This window comes from Rutidosis leptorrhynchoides, chromosome 4, assembly GCF_046630445.1.
Source record: "Rutidosis leptorrhynchoides isolate AG116_Rl617_1_P2 chromosome 4, CSIRO_AGI_Rlap_v1, whole genome shotgun sequence".
NCBI lineage: Eukaryota > Viridiplantae > Streptophyta > Magnoliopsida > Asterales > Asteraceae > Rutidosis > Rutidosis leptorrhynchoides.
The window spans coordinates 233,594,586-233,602,923 of NC_092336.1; the positions used below are offsets into that span (position 1 = coordinate 233,594,586).

Here is an 8,338-nt window from a genome sequence, read left to right on the forward strand (position 1 = left end):
ATGAGCTATGGGATCTCTTGGGGTCTTTTTATAGGATGGGAATTAGAGTTATGATCATACCAGGATTGCTTAGAAGAACTTGGTGATCAAGGATTATGATTTAGATTAGAATGCAAGGAAAATATAGTTGATTAGGATTAGATTAGCTTATGGATCAAGTTTTTCTTTCTTTTTCTTTTTTTACAAATAGCCGATTTTATTATTTATTGTTTATTTATTTATTTTTTAAAAAAAAACTCGGCATCCATTATTAATTATATATATATATATATATATATATATATATATATATTATTTTATTTTACATTTATATATATATAATACATTTTATTTAATCATTTACATTTGTCCATGTCCTTTTGTTAAATTTTAATTTAATTCTAAATAGTTATAAATGTCACATTTAATTTATTACATATAGTTTATATTATCTATATTCTATATTATATATAATAACAAAGTTGATTTTAGCTAATCAACATTTAAAAAATTTTAATGGAATAAAAAGGACTATTAGATCAAATCTCAACTTTCAATATTGGCCATGGATTAACTTGATCACTCAATATTTGTCTCTCTCCTCCATTTCATTTATTTGTTAACTAAACTACCCTCTAGACAACCGTGCCTAATGAAAATATGTTTACGTTAAACTTCAAAAAAAAGGCAACACTTTTTCAATTTCACTAGAGAAGTGGGAGGCGATGGCTTCAGAGATACCTTTGAACCTAGCCACATCTTTGTGTATTCAAAAGATGCAATTAGGGTTCGCAAAAATTGTTACGTACCAAAGCAATCAAGCAGATGCAATTAGGGTTCGCAAAATCAAAAGGTTATTTGAATCTTTATCCTTCTTCACGATTTGTTCAATTGTTTAATGTTATCAACACTTTTGTTTATTAATTCTGAATGTTCATCAATCGACGCTGTTCAACGAATTTTTATATAAACGATTTTATTAGTTTGTAATTGCAAACTAATTTTGCGATCAATTTCGATTAATTAGTAGAACATGATTACGGGTAATGTATAATTGTCGTGTTTTGATCCTTTTAGGGTTCTTTAGTGCTGTTCGTAGTTTACAACATCGACATCAGGTATGTCAATTTTGTCATCTTTACATTTTATCTTAAATTGAAATAAGGTCTCATACGATTGATTCATATAACGATATCGATTTAATTTGACTATTATAATTTTTATCTAATTATTTTTGCTCAAATATTTGGTATTGGGGTTTCTTGATTGTTCAATTACATATTTTTGCTCAAATATCTTAATGTGTAAGACTAACCCAAAACAGAGTGTTAAGAATCTAACGAAATATGAGTCCAGGATTAAGGGGTTTTTTTTTTTTTTTTTTTTTTTTTATGTTTTGAGATTATAACAAAGTTGAACTAGCTTTTAGTTTTTCGAATGGATTATGGGTTTAAGATCGACATCCGGTACTTTATCGAAATAAAGATGTTTGTAGTATGGTTTCTGATTATGATGTAGGTATCGTGCTTTTGATTTACAATAGTTGTTGATAACTATCTACATTTTTATTTATGCTTTCAACTTAGATTTTTGAAGACAATGTGTGCAACTTAAATTCTTTGAACTTTTTGTTTAGGTGTTCTAGATATGAAATGGTGTAAAAGTGAAGGGGAGGCAAAGATAGTGAGCTTCAAGCCTATTTATGGTAAGTTAAGATCAACCCCAAATTTCATTCAAGTATTTCAGTGTTGTATATCATTTAACAAGACGGTATGCCTGATTGCACAATATTTGTGCGTGAATATAGAGGTTGATGTTACGGATTATATATTAAAAGAGACATTTAGGGCTCATTATTCTTTTGAGGGTTTTAAGGTGGTAACTGATAGGCTCACAAGATACACAAAATGTTATGGTTTATTGAATTTTGGAGGAGAGATTGAGCAAGTATGTGCCATAACTGAAATGAACGGAAGAATATTTTCACCTAGGCTAATGTGAAAGCACTGACTTTTATCAAAAAGAGCTTGGTCGGTCAATGGTATCCAAAAGGTATATGTTTTATCTTTACTGGCATCACATAATGTAGCTGACTAATTTTATTTGTTTGGATCCTAAATGGATGGCTCACTTGGTTATCACATTGTCAATTGGTTGTTAAAGTTGTTTATTCGAATGATCTCACGAACTGATTATTATGGTTGCATTGTTTCAGATGCACCATGGCTAAAGGTGGCAAGATGGGCCAGTTAGTCAGGTTGAATAACGGGCCATAACAGGGTTAGGTTAATGCACCCCCACTTATAGGTGTGTTGCAACCTTTCAATAAATTATTAATACATTACTTGTAGTTATAAAAAACTATGAATTTATGTTAGTCTAAGTCCGTGAATAATGTGGTTTAGGAGTTATATGCATTAGAAGTAATCATAATGTGCTTTAGGAGTTATATGTATTAGAAGTAATCTGTGATTGGATTCAACAGTTTCACCTCCTTTGACCCGGTTGAAACTGTAATACGATTCAGACCCGCTGATAAGTTCTTTATTGCATTTATCAAATAAGTACACTATAACGTATTGTCATATCATTCCTGTGACATTATTGTACAGTATAACAAAAGCCTTTATTTGCTACTATTAAGAATGCAATCAATGTTTTAATATCTACGGAGTAGGAAACAATGGGACTACAAATTTTGAAATTGGTCTTAAGTACAGGTTGTTGTACATTTGATTTGTTTCGGTTATCTTCATTTGATTTATTTCAATCAGCACCATGAATATTCTAGAACGAGTTATGTGTATACGCGACAATTGTTTGCTGCAATGCAACCATACATGACTTATTAATGCTGCAATGTCAGAGTTATGTGTTAGATGACAGCTAGGGATGAGGCTAAGGTTTTTTCTCTTGAACATATAAATGTTGCAATGCGGGACCATGTATATGGAAAACGTAAGCTAAAGCTGCTCGTGAAAGTATAATGGTTCGGTAATAACTCCAAATTTCTGCTTGAATCTATTTCGCTTATTTGCACAGGTTATCCTTCATACTTCAAACCAAGTATATCTGGCAGTAACTAAATTAAGGGAGCCTTGTGAATACATATGAATACCAATCAGTTTTGTAATGATGACTATGGTACAATTTTTAAAGGGGAGTTCATAATGAGTGGAGGTTGCAATTTTGACCCAATGAAAGTTAAGATTACGTTTTATTTTTAATGGGTAAAATGGGTTAAAAATCTAAAATGAAAACGGGTCAAATGGGTCGAAAACGGATATTTAGGCATAACACTTGCTTGATTCCGTCGTTATGAAAGTTAGATTATTATTGATTTTTTTTATGTCTAACACTTTGAACTTGTCTTGGTCTTGCTATAACTTGTTTCGTGTTACCTACGTGCCTTTTGTTTATTTATGACAATAAGTAGGGATCGTGGTTCTGTTTTTGTCATAAACTTGACAATACTTTTGGTACAACATTAAGTTACCTTAGAGTATGAACATTTACATGTAATTTTCTCTTTTAAATATAGACTTATAGTAACACTAATAATGTAAACCCATCTGTAGGCAAGCCTTATGCAAAGTATTGTCTATTTCACTTGAGGATATAAAGAAGTACCATCTACACATGCACATTGATCAAGAGTGGACAAATCCATTATATTGCCAGGGTTGAAGGTTCCGTCGAGGTATTTTTTAAATTCGCTTCGAATAAATTGGATCGTACTAGGTGTGCCAATTTGACATATTTTGTATCAAGTCAATGGATTTCGTATCTTCAACTTTTTAATAGATTAAAAGGAAATGAAAACGGGTCAAAGGGCATCCGATTATTATTTAAATTTACATAATGCCCTAAACACTTCTCATTTCAAAAGGCTAAATTTTGTGTCTAATAAGGTAGTGTTTGTAAAAAATGAAGCTACATGCAGTTTTTTTCTTCATATTGTGTCAATAGGAAAAGCTCGGAGTGTACGGTGAACCATTTTACCATGGAATGCGGTATACTTCATTTGGTCGCCATTTTACCAAATTGGAAAAGGTGGAGAAGGTGACAAAATAATAACCCATTAACCTGCAAATCTATATGGTTCTAAATTATTTGTTACTTGAAATGCTTCATATTTTACAATTGTTACCTTTGTAAGCGGGTTTTTACTTATGTTAGTCACTTTATTAGTAGTTTCTTTGTTCAATTTATGATAGATTAACTCGGTAATGTGTAGGTTGTTGACAAACTGCAATTGTATATTAAAGATGATGACATGGTAAGAAGTTGCTATTCTTGGCCTTAAAAGATTATTATTTTTAGATGTATGGGATGCTATTAATAACCATTTTATATAATGTATTATGTTTAAAGGACATTTTTAAGTTGAGGTGATCTCTTTAGTATGTATTCCATATAATAGCCAAAGTATGTTTTGGAATTTATGATTTGGTTATTAAGTTGTTGATGGATATTAGTTGATCGTGTTTCAGGTATACAGACCCTCCTACCAAGATTACCCTTTGTGACCCTTACCCAATGTGTTATCAAAAAACCAGCTCTAATTTTACCCTAAAAAGTTGATGTTTTTATTTTATATGTTTCAGAGTACATTTGCTTTTGTATCAAACTCTTTCTAACACTGGTTAGTTTAACTGAGTGGAGATAGTTGATTTTTGTTGTGATGCAAATGATTTCAGTTGTTTTCTAAAGAAACTATTTGAATGATAGATGAGTTTTAAATGTAACTTTGTTTGTAATTAGATGTTCTTTTTTTCAGTCATGAGACCGTCAACTTACTTCATTTACTTAATGATTTTTACCCAGATCAAGAACATTTACAATTATTAATAGTACAAACTAAATCATTATAAACTAATCACATGATCACAGTCTTAAAAAGAATCTATATAACTTAAATTTAAACATTATATCAAATTATTAAAATACAAAGAATTACATAAACTTCATACTAATAAATTTTGTTAATATTAATATTAAATTACTAAAATACATGAATTACATGATATTGTAAACTAATCATTTTAATTACAAATCAATGTTAGTAGGCTTGACAAGTTTCGTTACATCAATTAAATCATTTACAAAAGTTTTACGTAAAATCCCGCGAAGTCGCGGGTTATAAGCTAGTTAATTTAATATTAGGGTTAGGGTTTAGTATTTAATAGGTAGGGTTAGGTTTTTAATTAATATTAGGGTTTAAGTATTAATCACTATATTTATTATATCCGGATATCAACCCTAGTGATAATACATAGAATATGACAATGAAACCCTAAGGGAATTTCTGTCATTTCATGAAGGAAAAATGAGGGTTGTTATAGTACCTCCCCCTTAATTTAAACTTCATCCCGAAGTTTCAGGAAGACTTCTCGGACGCATCAGCGGTTGAGAATAGATGTGGATATTTCTGTTTCATCTGGTCCTCACATTCCCAGGTATATGTAGCGACCCGACAAAATCGTCATTGACGGCGCCGTCTACTTAGGTTCCGTTACGTGGTCATAAGTCTTTGGAACAACATTTGACCAAAAGTATTTCGCATTCATTTCAAAAGTAAAGATGTTTCGAGGTTTACAAAGTAGTTCGACAACTAGTTACGTTACAAAGTTTTAAAGTACAAATGAAACATATGCGACACAATTTAAAAGTAGCCAAAAAGACGCTCCACTTATGCATGTATACTCGACATCCAAGCAAGTATCAAAAGCAATGAGCGGAAGCATGTATCACAAAACGTTCAAGGACATGAGAAAAACATAGAAATCTGTCAACGAAAACGTTGGTGAAATCATAGGTTTAAGTAAGTAAGTACAAATGAACCACAAGATTTTTAACAATGATATAATTGTAATACATTCCAAAAGTTTGTTTCACGAGCACCCAATTATCAATGCTTAACTTTCCTTCCATAGAACCCCATCACAATAGTGTTAGAACATACACTGTTTCACGAAAATATATTTCATTCGTAAACGGTAGCGAACTGTTTGAATGAGGGTTTGTCAAACCCATATGGATCCATACAACATAAGTTCTCGCTTACACCCGGTAAGTGTAACTAATGATAATCGAATTGAGGATTTTGTTCTAAACTCTTATGTAGAATGTTTGTTTTCCTGTACTTGTGTTCACTTAGTAAAAGAAATGTTTATGTTTTCTCATCCCAAATGTAAGTTCAAAGAGAGTAAAAGTGGGACTATGATCTCACCTTATATGCAAGAGTGTAATAGTACTTCGACAAGTAACGTGAACAAAGAACAATGCTAGTCTTGACCTAAACAAATAGGTTGTATCAATATTGGTAATCATGTTTGATCAAAGAAGTTCAATTAGTCCTATGGCTCGTTATGACTCGATTATGTAGCATGTGAATCAAATTGTCAAGTTTCATGCAAGATACAAGTATAGAAACAAGTTAGGAAGGTTGCGTAATCATTTGGTTAAGTTTGACAAAAAGTCAAACTTTGATCGGGTCAAAGTCAACAAAAAAGTCAACATATTCGGCTCGGGTCTCGAACTATTTTTCTATGCTAGTTATTCATATATAAGCATGTTAGAACAAGTCTCATGTGAATCGGAGGTCCATAATGTGCCAAACATTTTTCATATAATTGACAAGTAGGTCAGAACCTGGACACGCCTTAGGTCGCGCCGCGACCCAAGACTACCGCGCCGCAGCATTTAACGGAAGCTGGTACCTGGTCAGTCTCAAATGTCCAAGTCTCAAATCAAAACTCTTTCAAGCATAAATCACAAACCGCTAATACTTAGAACTCGCACCTTATATCGTTAGAAAGCTAATTGGACAAGTTCACCAACCGAAAACATTATTTGCAACTGACTTTTCAAATCAAATGATCAATCAATGCACACATTTAATGCTTCAAATTTTACAAGTGCACATTTATGATTCGGGCATTTAATGCATACATAAAACACGCCGTTTTGTAGATAATCAAGCATACAATACAACTAACGACTTACTAACAATAATTCATGGCATTTAATGCATCAAATATTCATTTCAAGCTTATCAAACCCTAACCCAAATTCACCAAAATCACTAATCAAGTTTATGGAGTTTTCTCAAGCAACCTACACATCAAATTGAAGCTAGTGATACTAGGAACACATTTAATACATGTACTTACATCATTTAACAACATTCAAGCAACCAAATCATTAAATCAAACACACCAAACTTTCAAGTTCATACTAGTTACTAAAAATAACAAGATCAAACATATAAATCACATATTCATGTTAGACTTGAGCCATAGACACTAACTAACAACTTTATAAGTTAAAAAAACATAAAGAACACAAAATCTAGTGATTTTAGAAAGTTACCCAAATGTAATGACATCGGTATGGAATCGAAGAGGAAGTTGCAAGGATTCCAAATATGCAATTTGTTTGGATTGAAGCTTGATCGATTTGATTTAGACGATAAATCTTTGAAATGGAGAATTGAAAGAAAATGTGGAAGTATGAAAAGAAAATGAAAATGAAATGGGAAAAGAATGGGGAGGTGGGTGTTGACTAGTCAAAAGTGTAATGACCCGGAAATTTCCGACCAAATTTAAACTCTAATCTCTATATGTTTCCGACACGATAAGCAAAAACCCTAATGTTGAGTCTAGAAAGTCTAAAATCTATATTTGGATAATCAGTTACCCTTTGACCATGCCTGACGATTTACGAACAACTATTTATGATTAGATATGTGTGTATATATACAAATAATAATTATAATTTAAATTATTATATGTTGATGTTATTAAAAATTAATTATGTAAAATAAAATAAAAATATGATATTATAATAACTATTATCTAAAACATAGATAAAAGTATATTAAAAATAAATATTAAATGATTGTAATACTCGTTGATATTTCGATTGGTAGTAAACAAGTTAATAACAAACAACTATTGTAAATTAATGAATATATATTATATTGTATATATAATTTCTGTATGAAATTATTATATGTATATATTTTATGTAAAAAATTCATAATATTTATTTTTATTTTTATTTATTCAGTTATTATATTAAAGTAACAATAATTATTATTAATATTATCATTGTTAATGTAATTATAAATAATATTATTATTTATATATTATATTATGTATTAGATATCAAATATAATTAAACGGATCTGTCATCTATAAATCAATATCTCTTTAATTTCTTTTTCTTCTCTTCTATTAAACCCGTGAATTCAATCAACCCCACCTTCACTACAAGACACGATCAATCAATTCACTTAATCTGCAAAGATCTTTCGAGTATTAGTAACACTTTATATACATATATGCTTGTATCG

At 30.6% G+C, this 8,338-nt stretch overlaps 1 long non-coding RNA gene across 5 annotated transcripts; it reads left to right on the forward strand.

Annotated features, from left to right (window-relative positions):
• Positions 1–678: 678 nt before the first annotated feature.
• On the forward strand, positions 679–4,702 carry LOC139843379 (uncharacterized). Of its 5 annotated transcripts, none has more exons than XR_011757549.1 (8): positions 679–832; positions 1,616–2,031; positions 2,195–2,286; positions 2,846–2,973; positions 3,558–3,679; positions 3,949–4,041; positions 4,217–4,258; positions 4,473–4,702. It is a non-coding gene; the product is annotated as an uncharacterized lncRNA (long non-coding RNA). The 5 variants fall into 5 exon arrangements; XR_011757551.1 differs by having other exon boundaries at positions 1,616–1,684; positions 1,787–2,031; positions 2,846–3,679; XR_011757552.1 differs by lacking the exon at positions 679–832 and adding an exon at positions 1,028–1,097 and having other exon boundaries at positions 1,616–1,684; positions 1,787–2,031; positions 2,846–3,679.
• Positions 4,703–8,338: the final 3,636 nt, after the last annotated feature.